General features: G+C 38.5%; 1 protein-coding gene across 1 annotated transcript in view; it reads left to right on the top strand.

Annotated features, from left to right (window-relative positions):
- The window catches only part of LOC110259278 (uncharacterized), a 312,263-nt gene extending 301,210 nt beyond the window's left edge, over positions 1–11,053 (top strand). The window contains exons 5-6 of the transcript XR_014837071.1: positions 1,947–2,115; positions 10,079–11,053. The gene's annotated coding sequence lies outside the window, so the exon portion shown is untranslated. The remainder of the gene's footprint in view (positions 1–1,946; positions 2,116–10,078) is intronic.
- The last annotated feature ends 4,625 nt before the right edge of the window (positions 11,054–15,678 follow it).

The following is a 15,678-nucleotide window of genomic DNA, read 5'->3' as shown; positions in this document are numbered from 1 at the left end:
AAATGAAACAAAGATTTTAAAAACCACACAAACATACTATAAAGCAAACACATTTGAAATCACCATCCACATTGATCATGGGTGCTTTGTCAGTCACCCTAAAAGTCCCTCCATGTGCCCTGTGTCAATCAGACCTTTTAGCCTTACAAAATACCCTGAAAATCCATTATCCTAAACGTTAAAGTAGTTTTTACCCTTCATTTCTCTAAAGTTTAACTAACCCAATTTTCATTTCTAAACCCTAATATTGCCCATTTTATTTTTTATTTAGTATGTCTTTTAAATTTCTTAATCTAAAACTTCCTCTTCCATCCATTTCTTTTTCTCACGTTTTATATGTTTCAGAGCATGACTCATCTATCACAGTCAGGATTTTGCTAATAAACACCCTTATTGCAGTGTGCTAGTTATACATTAGTATTTCTCTGTTTCCCATATTTCCTGCAAATAGGGAGCTGGGTAATTCTGCGACCAAGTAAATATTATTCTTTCTGTATTTATAGCTGTATTCCTTATATTATAATTTCTTGAAGTGAGGAGGACTGGAATGAGCTATTTATTAGATCTCTTTATTATTCTATATATTGCTAATTCTGCTTTTTAAATAAAATCAACAGTAAAATATCACAGTGTTGTTTTTTTTTTTTTTTTTCCTTTCTCTTGGTTCTTGGTATAATTGGCAGTTGATAAATATTAAAGTTCTTTCATTTAAAAAAATATATCCATAATAAAAGTAAGAAAAGGTCTATGACCTTTGAGTTATAATATTTTTGGGTAGTAAAGGACCTGTGATATATCTTTCAGATGACTTTAGAGCTCCCAGACAGATCTTGTGCTTTCCCCTTGGAAAAATATTTCCTTTCATCTATTAAAGAGTTGTCATCATTGAACAGAATCTTACTCTGTTCTACATAACTTCACATGGCCAAGTTTGGTGTTCCTGCACTTTACAAAGTTATAAAAATAAGCACTCACAGTTTTTTTTTTTTTCTTTCCCACATCAAAGGAAACCTTTGAGATAATGACCTCATTTTGAATCTCTCACAAATCTTTTAAAAGAATACCCAGTAGATCTCCAGTTGCTTATAAGCTTTATATGCCACACACATGCATTTCTAATTTTATGATGAGTGGTAGTGAATGTTTTTAATAACAAAATAGACAAATAGTAGTAGTAACTCAGAGCATCCATCCATCCCATACTGTGAAAGCATGACCAGTTCTTTATGATTTTGTTTAAGGTCTGGTAAATTTTTTTGATAATAATTGTGGAGTTAGCTGAAGATGTAAGAAAGCAGGAGTTCCGAGAATCTTTTGACTACCTGGTTCAGCCTCTTCAATTTAAGTAATTGAAATGGCATCTTCAAGTGTAGGGTGTCGTTTTTTTTCTTTTACCTAATGGATTTTGGAAAGGACAGGAAATGAATGGAAAAATACTAAGCTGAAGAGAAACAATTTTTAAGTCATTCTGGTTATAGTTCTGCTCAGGAACGAATTAGACTTTGGAAATCGGGCAATAAATAGTTTAATGATAGAAAATCAGTTTTATATTGACGTCTGATGAGACCTTGGAGCAATTCATTCTTCTTAGTTGCTGAATTCTTTTATGAATTACTCAGGGTACATAAAGCTGAAGACTATTGGGATTTAGAAATAGACTTTTATATTTTTAGTCTCTTCTCAGACTTTTCAGAAAAATTAGCATGCTGGTGTATGATTTCTGTTTTCTTATATGTTTCATATTTTACTCTCTATGTAATTTTACCTTTCAGGACATTGGACTTTAGAGGCAGTTTAATTAATGGCATCTATGATGGATCAACAATAAGCACAAATGTTTTTACTTCTCCTTCTATTTAAAGATAGCAGTTCTTCTCTTGAATCAGAGTTCGCCTTAATGATTTGCTTGATTATAGAATGATAAAGAATATTCTGGGTCTTCTCAGGCTGGTTGATAAGAACTTGTGCAGCTTTTCCATCTGGGCCTCTTGGAGCACTTGCTTTTGAAATTCAGCCATCATGCCATGAGGAAGCCAAACTGGCCCCAAGGAGTGGCCTCTGGCCAACAGCCCCAGATGAACTCCCAGCTGACACCCGCACCAACTTTACAGCTATGTAAGTGAGCCCTATTGGAAACGTATCCCCCAGATCCATTGGGCTACTGATGCTTTTTAGGATCATGATGTGCCCACCATGCCAAACTCTGCCAAAATTGTCAATTTGTGAGCCAGAGACATGATTGTTTTTATTTTAAGCCACCAAATACTGAAGTGATTTGTTATACAGCAGTAGAATACAAAATAGCATGTATCTCCTGGGCTGATTTCTGAACCAATAGAAAACAAAGACAAAGGAGTCAGGATAATGGAAAACCAAGTAATTTTTAATTTTTTTTTTCTTTTTCTCTTTTTTAAAAAAATTTATTGGAATATAGTTGATTTATAATGTTGTGTTATTTTTGGGTATACAGCAAAAATGATTCAGTTATACATATACATATATCTGTTATTTTCCAGATTCTTTTTCCATATAGGTTTTTACGAAATAGTGAGTAGAGTTCCCTGTGCTATACAGTAGGCCCTTGTTGGTTATCTGTTTTCTATATAGTAGTATGTATATTTTAATCTCAAACGCCTAAGGTATCCCTCCCTTCGTATTTCTCCTTTGTTAACCATAAGTTTATTTTTGAAATCTGTAAATCTGTTTCTGTTGTGTAAAGTTCATTTGTATATTTTTATAGATTCCGCATATAAATGATATTTGTCTTTTTCTGACTTACTTCCTTTAGTATGATAATCTCTAGGTCCATCAATGTTGTTGTGAATGGCATTATTTCTCATATATGTACCACATCTTCTTCTTCTTCTTCTTTTTTTTTTTTTTTTTTTTTTTTTTTGCCTTTTTTAGCCTATGGAAGTTCCTAGGCTAGGGGTCAAATTGGAGCTACAGCTGCTGGCCTACACCACAGCCACAGCAACTTGGGATCCAAGTTACAGCTCATGGCAACACTAGATACCTGACCCACTGAGTGAGTCCAGGGATCAAACCTGAAGCCTCATGGATCCTAGTTGGATTCATTTCCACTGCACCACAATGGGAACTCCCTGTACCACATCTTCTTTATCCATTCCTCTATCGAAGGAAATTTAGGTTGCTTCCATGTCTTGGCTATTGTAATAGTGCTGCTATGAATATGGAGGTGTACATGTATGTTTTGGAATTATGGTTTTCTCTGGATATATGCCCACAAGTGGGATTGCTGGATCATATGGTCGTTCTATTTTTAATTTTTTAAGGAACCTCCATACTTATTTCTATAGTGGTTATGCTAATTTACATTCCCATCAGCAGTGTAGGAGGGTACCCTTTTCTACACATCTGCTCCAGCATTTACTGTTTGTAGAGTTTTTGGTGCTGGTCATTCTGACCAATGTGAGGTGATACCTCATTGTACTTTTAATTTGTGTTTCTCTAATAATTAGTGATGTTGAGCATCTTTTCATGTGCTTTTTGGCCACCTGTATGTTCTTCTTCTTTTTTTTTTTTTTTTTTTTTTTGCTTTTTGTGGCCACACCTGTGGCATATGGAGGTTCCCAGGCTAGAGGTCATATTGGAGCTGCAGCTGCCAGCCTACACCACAGCCTCAGCAACACCAGATCTGAACCATGTCTATGACCTATATCACAGCAATGCTGGATCCTTTAATCCACTGAGCAAGGCCAGGGATAGAACCTGTATCCTCATGGATACTAGTTGGATTCCCAACTACTGAGCCACAGTGGGAACTCCTGTACATTATTTTCCGATTTTCAGTGGTGGTTAGGTTGGAGGATTTGTCTTAGTTTGAGCCAAAGTTAGTTTGCTGAGACCTACTACGAATTCCCATATTTGCCCACGTGAAGCAAAGTTGAACTTAGGGAAGTCACTGCCTCCCACATGTCCACATGCGGAAGGGGGGATAAAGAGACCAAGTCCTTCATACTCAACAATTTAATAGATCAGATTCACTCATTAGAGAAACACAGACCAATGACTATCACCATCAGTCAGGTAATTCACTCTACACTTATACAGAGAAATAAGTTTCTAAGGGTTTAGTGGTGTTTAGGAACAGTTCCCTCTCATGAAAATCAGAGAAATGTGTTAAACTGTATCCCCCTTTCCCATTGAGTAGGAATAAGGAGCATCTTTTCATACAGAATTTGTTCTGAATCCTGATTGGCAATTTAAGAGGAACCTGTCCTCAGGCAAGTGACTTAACCTCTCTGAGACTCAGTTTTCTCATCTGGAAAATGGAGATAGTAACAGCACCTCACTTATTGAGTCTAATATATAGTAAGGGCTCAAAAGTGTGTAACTGTGGTTTTCTCTTGTAAGAAGCTAGCAAGGAATATTTGCACTTAAGATATTAAGTATGTGGAATCCAAAAGGAAAACTGTAAGAAAAATACCACAGGCCTAGCCAAGTGGTTGTTATTATTTTCTTGCATTCCTGACAGCATACTTTTCAATGTGAAAGACTGTTATCCTAATGTAGTCAAGACTGCCTTCTAGGAAGGATGAGTTTGATGCAGAAAGGGGAGATTTGTATAGGTATACATTTCCATACAGAAATATGGTTGATGCTCTTGGTCTCAGATTTGTCACCATAGGGCATCTGGGTCCTGCCAGCACACCAGCAAAACATAGTTCTCTTGAGGCCCATGTCCCCTCCAGTTCCAGGTGCCTGGCCAGGAGCAGAGCATTAGGGTCTGGTCCAAAGGCTGTGCTGAGGCCACAAATGTGGAAGTGCTCTCTGCAAGTTGGGGCCACAAATTTAGAGCCTCCAGGAGCCTGAAAGGTAGGGGTGGCCCCAGTGTATTCTGGGGAGGAACCGTTCAACCCCAGATCCATCTCTGCTAGGATCCAAAATCACAATCAGTCAGAGCCAGCTGCCATGTATGGGAAATTCATCCCAGGAGAACCTTTTCCCTGGGAACAGCCTGGAAGAATTTGGGAAGCAAATTGGCCAATGGACCTTTGACATTAGAATTCTGGCAGTGTGGTCAGGGCTAAAGCCATCTATGGGATAGTCATTATGACATCTGAATACATGTATCTCTGACAGATCAACTGGGTGTTTTGGTTTGCATGCATCAAGGCAAGACAAACCTGGTTCAGTGACAGGGAGACAGCTCGCTATTGAAAGAAGAGATATGGTTGGATTGTATTGGTTGAGAACGTTTCCAGGTTGGTGAGAGCTTGGCAGCTCAGAGAGGGCAAGGAAGCTTGTAGCCCTTCCCAGAGCCTTGCCTAATCATCTTTTGTCATAAGCTGCTTTCCATTGGCCACAAAGCTCAGCCCATGTGTCAGTACTGGGAGGAGTTTAGGATCCAGCTTCCATGATGCCTCAGTTTGCACCTATGGGCACTTGCTTACATGAAGAACATGGAGATATCAATAGGAGCATAGATAAGATAGTGGAGTAGAAGGACATTGAGCTTACCTCCTCTTACATGAACACTAAAATCACAAGTAACTGCTGAATAACCATTGATGAAAAAGACAAGCCTACCAAAAAAAGGTATTCTATACATCCAAAGACTGAAAAAAGAAACCCAACAAGATTTGTGAGGTGTGCACTCACAATATAATATAATCATATACCCCCAGGTCATGACCCACAAATTGAGAATAATTATATTATAGAAGTTCTCCTATAAGAATAAGAGTTCAGAGCTCCATGTCAAGCTCCCCAGACTAGGGGTCTGGCAGTGGGAGGATCCCTTTGAAGGCCAGTGGGGCTTGATTGCAGGAGCTCCACAGGAATGTGGAAAACAGAGACTCCACTCTTGGAGGGCGCACACAAGGTCTCATGTGCACTGTGGAAAAAGCCATGGACTTCATAGAAGCCTGGCCCAGAGCCACATGCTGATAGCACATGGGACATTCTCTGGGATAGATCATATGCTGCGCCACAAAGCAAATCTGGTAAATTTAAGAAAATTGGAATTATACTAAGCATCTTTTCCAACCACAACAGTATGAAATTAGAAATAAAATATAAGGAAAAAAACTAAAAAATATGTGGGAGCTAAATAATATGCTACTAAATGATCAGTGGGAAACTGAAGAAATGAAAGAAGAAACTTAAAAATTCCTGGATACAAAGGAAAAGGAAAACATGACAATCCAAAATCTATTGGACACAGTAAAAGCAGATTTTTGTTTGCTTGTTTATTTATTTATTTTTGACTTTTTAGGGCCATACCCATGGCATATGGAGGTTCCCCAGGCTAGGGGTCCAATTGGAGGTACAGCTGCTGGCCTACACCACAGCCACATCAAGGCCAGATAAGTGCTGTGTCTGTGGCCTAGACCACAGCTCATTGCAATGCTGGATCCTTAACCCACTAAGTGAGGCCAGGGATCAAACCAGCAACCTAATAGTTCTTAGTTTGATTAGTTTCCACTGTGCCATGATAGGAACTCCAAAAGCAATTTTAAGAAGGAAGTTTATAGCAATATAAGCTTAGGAAACAAAAATCTCAAATAAACTGTCTAAACTTACACCTAAAGCAACTAGAGAAAAAACACACAAAACCCAAAGAAGTTAGTAGAAGGAAAAAAATCATAGGTATCAGGGCAGAAATAAATGAAATAGATACTAAGAAAGCAATACAAAAAATCAACAAAACTAAACCCAGTTCTTTGAAAACATAAACAAAATTGATAAAGCTTTAGACAGACTCATCAAGAATAAAAGGAGAGGGCCAAAATCAATAAAATTAGACATGAAAAAAATTACAATCAATACTATAGAAATACAAAGGACCATAAGAGACTACAATAAGCAACTATATGCCAATAAAATAGAACCTAGAAGAAATGGACATATTTTTAGAAAGGTACAATCTTCCAAGACTGAATGAAAAAGAAATAAAAAATATAGAGAGACCAATTACAGGTACTGAAGGGGAATCTATGATTTTAAAACTCCCAAGAAACAAAAGTCTGGGACAGATGGCTTCACAACACAAACATTTAGAGAAGAGTTAACACCTATCCTTCTAAAACTACTCCAAAAAATTGCAGAGGAAGGAATACTTTTGAATTTGTTCTATGAGGCCACCATCACACCGATACCCAAACCAGACAAAGATGCCACCAAAGAAATAATATTATAGGCCAACATCACTGATGAACATAACACACAAAAATCTCAACAAAATGCACCCTTAAGCCAACAATAGATTAAAAAGATCATACACTATGTTTAAGTGGGATTTATCCCAGGCATGCAAGGATTTTTCAATATCTGCAAACAAATCAGTATAATATACCACATTAACAAATCAAAGAATACAAACCATACGATCATCTCAATAAATGTAGAAAGAGCTTTTGACAAAATTCAACATCCATTTATGACAAAAAATTCTCCAGAAAGTGGGCATATAAAGAATCTACCTCAACATAATTAAGACCATATATGACAAATTCACAGCTCACATTGTCAATGGTGAAAAGCTGAAGGCATTACTGCTAAGATCAGGAACTAGAAAAGGATATCCACCCTCACTACTTGTATTTAAGATAGTTTTTGAAGTCCTAGGAATGGCAATCAGATAGAACAAAAGAAATAAAAGGAATCCAAATTGCGAAAGAAGTAAAATTGTCACTGTTTGCAGATGACAGGATACTATTCATAGAAAACCCTAAAGAAGCTACCAGAAAACTACTAGAGTTTATAAGTTAATTTGGTAAAGTTGCAAGATACAAAATTAAATCTCTTGCATTACTACACACTAACAATAAAAGGTCAGAAAGAAAAATTGAGGAAACAATCCCTTTTACCATTGCATCAAAAAAATAAAATAAAATACCTAGAAATAAACTTATCTAAGGAGGAAAAAGACCCATATGCTGAAAATTATAAGATGCTTTTGAAAGAAGTTGAAGATGGCATGAACAAATGGAAAGATATACCATGTTCTTGGATTGGAAGAATCAGTATCATCAAAATGACAATGCTATCCAAGGCAAGCTACAGATTCAGTGCAATCCCTATCAGATTACCAACTGCATTTTTCACAGAACCATAACAAAAATCTTAAATCTGTATAGAAACACAAAAGACCCTGAAGAGCCAGAGTAATCTTGTGAAAGAAAAACAGAGCTGAAGGAGTCAGGCTCCCTGACTTCAGGCTATGCTACAAAGCTACAGACATTAAAATAATTCGGTACTGGCACAAAAACAGAAATATAGATCAGAAATAGAACAGGAAGAAAGCCCATAAATAAGCCCACATACCTATGATCAATTAAATTACAGCAAAGGAAGCAAGTATATACAATGGAGAAAAGATAGTCTCTTCATAAAGTGGTGCTGGGAAAACTGGACAGCTAAATATAAAAGAATGAAAATAGGAGTTCCCGTCATGGTGCAGTGGTTAACGAATGCGACTAGGAACCATGAGGTTGCGGGTTTGGTCCCTGCCCTAGCTCAGTGGGTTAACGATCCGGCGTTGCCGTGAGCTGTGGTGTAGGTTGCAGACGCGGCTCAGATCCCGTGTTGCTGTGGCTCTGGTGTAGGCCGGCAGCTACAGCTCCAATTTGACCCCTAGCCTGGGAACATCCATATGCCGCGGGAGCGGCCCAAGAGATAGCAAAAAGACAAAAAAAAAAAAAAAAAAAAAAAAAAGAAATTAGAATATTCTTTAGTACCATACGCAAAAATAAACTTAAAATAGATTAAAGACCTAAATGTAAAACTGGATACTGTAAAATCCTAGAAGAAAACATAGGTAGAACACTTTCTGACATAAATTGCAGCAAAGTATTTTGGAATCCATCTCCTAGACTAATGAAAATAAAATAAAAAATAAACAAATGAGACCTAATTAAACTTAAAAGCTTTTGCACAAGAAAGGAAACCATAAACAAAACAAAAATACAACCTAAAGAATGGGAGAGAATATTTGCAAATTTTGCAACTGACCAGGGATTAATCTCCAAAGTATATAAACAGCTCATATAGCCCAATATAAAAAAATGGGCAGAAGGTCTAAATAGACATTTCTACAGTGAAGACATACAGATGGCCAAAAGACACATGAAAAGATGTTCAATATCACTAATTATTAGGGAAATGCAAATCAAAACTACGATGTGATATCAACTCATATCAGTCAGAATGGCCATCATCAAGCACAAATAATAAATGCTGAGAGTGTGTGGTGAATAAGAAACCCTCTTATGCTGTTGGTATAAATGTAAATTGGCACAGCCACTATGAAGAACAGTATCACGGTTCCTTTAAAAATTAAAAATAGAGCTACCATATGATCCTACAATCTCACCCCAGGCATCTATCCAGAGGAAACCACAATTGAAAAAGATACATGCACTCCACTGTTCACTGCAGCACTATTTACAATAGTCAAGGCATGGAAGCAACCTTAATGTCCATTGATAGATGAATGGATAAAGATATACGTAAATGTGTATACATACTGCCCCCCACAAAAGAACAATACTCAGCCATAAAAAAGAATGAATTAATGCCATTTGCAGAAACATGGATAGGTCTACAGATTATTATACTAAGTGAAGTAAACCAGACAGAGAAAGATAAATATCATATGACAACACATACATGGAATCTAAAGAAAATGATACAAAAAAACTTAAATACAAAACAGAAATAGGCTCACAGACATAGAAAACAAACTTATGATTACCAAAGGGGAAAGGATGGGGAAGAGCAATAAATTAGGATTTTGAGATTAACATATATATACTTCTATATATAAAATAGATAACCAACAAGGATCTACTGTATAGCACAGGGAATTACACTCAATATTTTGAAATAACATATATGAGAAAAGAATCTATAAAAGCATCCACATGTGTGTGTATACACACATATATTTATATATATGCTGTACACCTGAAACTAACACATTGTAAATCAACTATATTTCAATAAAAATATAAAATTAAAAAATAATTCAAAGAATAATCATAATCAAACACCTCATCGCTGACCTTATTACCATGATCAATCTCATTGTTAAAACCTCCTTCTGTTACAGATGACAGCTATGTTTCTCGTTTGATTCTCAAATTGAAACCATGGGTAAAGAGTCAAATCCGTTTCACTTGCTTTCAGCAATCAAGGTCTTTTTAACTCTTAATGCATCTTTTAAGCTGCATGGAGCCTAAAGAGTAAGACATTTGCCTGAGCTGTCTTCAGGAACTTAAGAGTCTCAGCTGTGTCTAGTTTGGGCTGAGCTGATGAGACTGGATAGGACCACCAATCCCTCAGCTGGGCGTGTGTGCAAGTCGGCTGGTGACCTGGTGAACCTGTGGAGGCCTGAAGCCTAGTTACGCCTGCGCAGAAGGACAATTCCCACACCATTTTCCAATCACCTTTCTTCACCCTCCCCACACTGTTGGTGCTTCCCATGCCTCAGACTGCTGTCTCCTTATTCCTGACCTCATAAATACCCTGAGCCTGCTGGTTTTGTAGGGGGGTTTGTGCAGGTGTACCTTCACTCAGGACACTTGCACCCCAAATCTGGGCTTGTGCACTCTGGCTTTGGAGCCCATGCAGGAAAAAGGCAGAGTTTTTAGCCCTCTGCTAAATATTTTGGAGTTTTGAATTTAAGGACAGAGAGCTGCTTCCTGAAGGAAGGGAAAGCTCTAGCCAGACTTGTAGTTCCCACCAAGACAATTTTAGGGCTTCTTGGAATGGCTGGCATTGCCACTTCTGGATCCTTCCTTTGGATTCATAGCAAAGCCCTTTGAACGAAGCCTTTAAAGGAGAAGACTGTGACCCTCAAGGACAAAATCTTGGAGAATAAACATTCAGAAGACTGGCTCCATCATTGCTGGACTGGACCTTATGAGCAATAGATGGGCAACGGAAACCATGCTTGACAAAAACCAGGACCAAGATCATCCAAACCTAGGCTGGTTCCAGACGCAGGCACTGACTTCTCCCAGGGGCCGGGTGAACCCCAGCAGATCTTAAGTTGTTTTCCCGAAGCTGTGAGCAAGACATCAAGGTGAGTAGGCTAGCTATTGTGGTGGCTTTGGTAAAGATGCAATTTAAGTAAATTGCTAGGTTGTAAGAATGATCTTTTCTTTTGTAAGTCCTTTGTTTCTTAAGGACTTACAAGGACAGCTCAGGCAAAAGTAGGTAATCTCTCTAGCAATGGATCTATCATCCAAGACCTTTTTCTGTACTCAATCATGTTTACCTCTTGGTTGTGCCAGTCAATTTTTGGACTACCCCTAACTTCACTGACTTAAGATGTAACCTATCAATTAGGCTGGTCACCTATCCTCTTTTCCTTGACTAAGCTGAAACTTTCTTTTCCCCCGTCATAGATTAAAAAAAAAACAACCAAAAACCCTAGTGTCTACCCCATCAAAGTTCTACTTGGTTGGGATATTGGAGAAACTTTTCCCAGCCTATGTACCTTCTGTATTTAATATCTAAGTGTTTCCCCCAAATGGATAATGAAGGAAACACTAAAACACATAAAAATTGAAACACAATCCCTGCTTGACCTTTTCCTTGATAAACACCCCCAAATCCTAAATGCTAACAATGTCTGGCTTTCTGTGTGACCCCTGAAGGTATATCTTTGGAGTGTGTTACCAATTTGGGGCCTATAAGTGCCTGGCACATAGGTAGTATTTGTCATTTTGGATTAAAATGTGAACTTGAATACTCTCAAATGAGTGCTAACCAGTCATTCCTCAAGCCCTTGTGGGGTCTACACCCATTATTGGCAGGACGTGGGTGGAGCTGACCTTGCCCCTTTCTCCCTCCAGACTGAGGAATGATCCAAAGATGAAGGGATTGCATCCTGAGCCCAAAAGTGAAACCCATTCCACCTCCCATCACTAATCAAGGTTGTAAAGACTTGCATGTACTCCAAGCTGCATAGAGCCCAAACAATAAGATGTTTGCCTAAGTTGTCACCAGGAACTTGGAGTCTCAGCTGCGTCTAGTTGGGGCTGAGCTGGTGAGATTGGATAGGTCCACCGGCCCCTCAGTTGGACCTGTGCGTGTGTCAGCTGGCGACCTAGTGAACCTGCAGAGGTCTGTAGCCTAGTTACCCCTTTGCAGAAGGACGATTCCCACACCTTTTTCCAGTCACCTTTCCTCCCCACACTGCCCATGGTGTCCACACCTCAGGCCACTGTGTCTATTCCTGATCCCATAAATTTCCCAGGTCCTGGCCTTCTCAGAGATATAGTTCAGGTTTGTTCTCCCATCTCCTTGCCAGTCTGCTTTGAAAATAAACCCTCTCCTTGCTTCCAAGAATAAAAGCCGGTTTACAAAAGGTATGCTTACTATAATAGCCCAAACCACCAAATTTATTAAGAACATTAAAGCAGCTTAATAGATTACCCCAAAAGTATATACAGGTAAGGAAACATGTTGTATAAGGGTTATTAATATACAGCAGTGTGTGTGATTACTGAGGATTTCAAATTCTTTATTTCTGTACATTTTATGTAGATTCAGGTTTGATGATACACTTAAAAGTCCAATCCAGGTTCATCTCCATGACGCTCACTAATCCACATCCAGCCCAAATGATAAATCTTTCTTTGCTTTGTACCAATACCGACAAACTTACCCTTAACTAACATCATCTAGGTGTTTCATTTGTTTTAGTGTTCTCAAAGTAAGGCCCACAAAGATGTCAGTTGCATTCATTATAGCCTTGATTGTATCTAGCACACGAGCTGATTCTTTTTTATTTTATCTTTTGTCTTTTTAGGGCCACACCTGCAGCATATGGAGGTTCCCAGGCTAGGGGTTGAATCGTAGCTGTAGCCACTGGCCTATGCCACAGCCACAGCCATGCGGGATCTGAGCCTACACCATAGCTCACAGCAATGCAGGATCCTTGACCCACTGAGCAAGGCCGGGGATCGAACCCCCATCCTCATGGATCCTAGTCGGGTTCGTTAACCGCTGAGCCAAGACCGGAACTCCTGGTTCTTAATAAATATTTTCTTGAGTTCATTTTGGAGTATTTCATAATGTCCCATTTGCAGCCAAATATGTCATCACAATTCAAATGTGTATTTTTTTCTATCTGCTTTAACCAGAAAGATGGTGGTCACCCACTGGCATTGAGGACATCATCAAACATTGTCAAAATTCTGTCGCTCATTAGGGTTTACAATTTTGTAATCAGAGCCTAAGAGCCTAAGAGAGGGTAGAGCAGAACTGTAAAAGGAAATGGAAGAAAACTGTTCTGACTTTTGAGCTTGTAAGTGATGAGATGCCTGGGCCCCTTAGAATCTATGCATGAAATTTTTTTACCAGCCTGTTGGGTGCTGGAGCCAGTGGACAAAGGAGAGGGTAGCTTTGGGCAGTCATAGAGCCATGCAGCAGACTAGAGGACTGTTCCAGACTGTGCATAATAGACGATAACCTCTCCCAGGGATGCTGCAGCTTTGCCTTGACCACACATGCTCTAGAAATAAAAGACACTAATCTAGTCAATCTGGCATCCCCTTTACAGTCCTGGACATTTGTAAACACTAGGGTCTCCTGGATAGCTAATCAAGAAGTGAATAATAAATTGGTTTAGATTTGCTATTGTCACTCTTGCGTGGACAAGAAACTGAAGTTACCCTGGGAATTGGTTGGGGGAGTGTAAGCATGTGTCCCTCTTGTATATAATAAGTAGGCTATTATTCTAAAGAAACTGATCCATAAAATATGGTGACCAAAATTATGTGATAGTACCAGATTAGAATAAAAATCCAGGCCCTGGTCACTGTGCTGTCGATAACACCAGCAGGGAAGAAAAATTAGTAAATTAACAAATGGCACTTTTTTTTTTTTAACGCCTTGGACAGATGCATTGGAATGTATACTGTAGCAGGACATCAAGAGCATTAAAAATGAAATATATTCACAGGTATTGGGAATTATGTAAGAATTCCATAAGACTTACCTTTCACAGCAGAGAGCCCACTTGTTTTTCATTCATTCAGAGGCATTTCTGCATTCTTATGGTGGATCAGACATAGTGCTGGGTGCTTTCTTGTGACTGAGATATAATACATGACGTAGGATACTAAAATTTAGTGTTTAAGATCAAAGATAATTCAGGAACTTGCTAAATGATTTTCTTGTACCCATAATTACCATTATTTTTTATCATAAAGGGTTGCAAAAAGAGAATCACTGTGAAGGGTTAATTACTCTGTCTCATGTTTCACCTTTCTAATAATACTCTCAATTTTGATATTTCAAAAAATCAAATTATTTCCATGAAATGCTTCCTTCACATATCCCCAAGGACTCCAAGGGATCTGACATATGTAACCTTCATATGCTTCTAATGCCCACAGCAGTTGATGCATTGGAAAAGAGTTAGTTTGCACAATACGATGGAGAGCATAGTTGTCCTGTGTATGTACTCAGAGCAATTGCTTCCACTGATAGTTCACATTTATTGAGTGCTTATATGTACTTTCCTCAAATGTATTCATTTTGGTCTCACAAAACTCTATGAAGTAGGAACATCTCTTCATATTTTACAGCATGGAAAGATGAAATAACTTGCCTAGATTACGTATTGGAAGAGGCTGAATCAATTCAAACCTTGACACTCTGGGACCTGCCTTTGGATTCTTAACCAGTACACTCTGCAGTGTGTGGCATGGGGCCTGCTGTGATCATTGATGCTGCTGCTTTTTTTCTACTAAATTGTTCCTTGATAATCTGCTAATTATGGTCCACCATCCACACTCTTTCTGTTCTCTCTGAGTTGCTTGAGACTTCAGTTCACACTGCTGCTGACTTCATCTTTGCCATAGGGAAAGCCTTTGTGCCTCTTGGAACCAGCTTTTATCATGGTGTCTCATTGCATGATTGTATCTAGCACACGAGCTGATTCTTTTTTATTTTATCTTTTGTCTTTTGTCTTTTTAGGGCCACACCCGCAGCATATGGAGGTTCCCAGGCTAGGGGTTGAATCGTAGCTGTAGCTGCTGGCCTATGCCACAGCCACAGGAAGGGTTGCCCAGGAGAGGTTGACAAGCACTATCTGATTGTGAACCTGGAAGCCCAGCCCTTCATCCTAATATTCAAGCCTTCTTGCTGAATCTGGTTAATTAAATTCAGCAGACCTCTTCATTACTCATACTGATTTTGTCTAAGGAGATCACACTTTGGTCTATTCCTCAATTATAGATATATTTAAAATTTTTGTTTGTTTGTTGTCTATCATGGGGCAATGAGGCCAGTTTTATATTGCAGATGTAGCTAGACCTAGAAGGGTTCGTAAGTATTTTGCGATACAGAAGACCTTTGGAGGAGGATGGTACAGCGTCATGTAATTGCCTGTTCAAGGCCTGCCATAAAATAAATCATACATGGTTGCTAAGGAAACCAATGACCAAATATTAAAAAGCACATTTATGAAATGGCAATGTATGTGCCTTTTATGAAGACATTAAATATTAATATCTATGAGCAAGTCTGATTAGTATCATAATTTCAAAATCATTATGAATATAAAGGATGTTTCAAAATGTACAGAAACTGAAGGAGATGAAAATATCTGATTACCATGGTGACAAAGCCACGGGAACTACAAATACTGCTATGGTTTGTTGTCTACATTTGTAATTGAAGGAAATGGTCAGT

Source organism: Sus scrofa, chromosome 2 (genome assembly GCF_054392235.1).
Source record: "Sus scrofa isolate SSC_HxYL_T2T_F1_AM1 chromosome 2, Sscrofa_HxYL_maternal_Yorkshire_Landrace_v2.0, whole genome shotgun sequence".
NCBI classification, from domain to species: Eukaryota; Metazoa; Chordata; class Mammalia; order Artiodactyla; family Suidae; genus Sus; species Sus scrofa.
The sequence above is the reverse complement of the archived record's forward strand: the minus strand, read 5'-3'. Positions and strand labels throughout refer to the sequence as shown.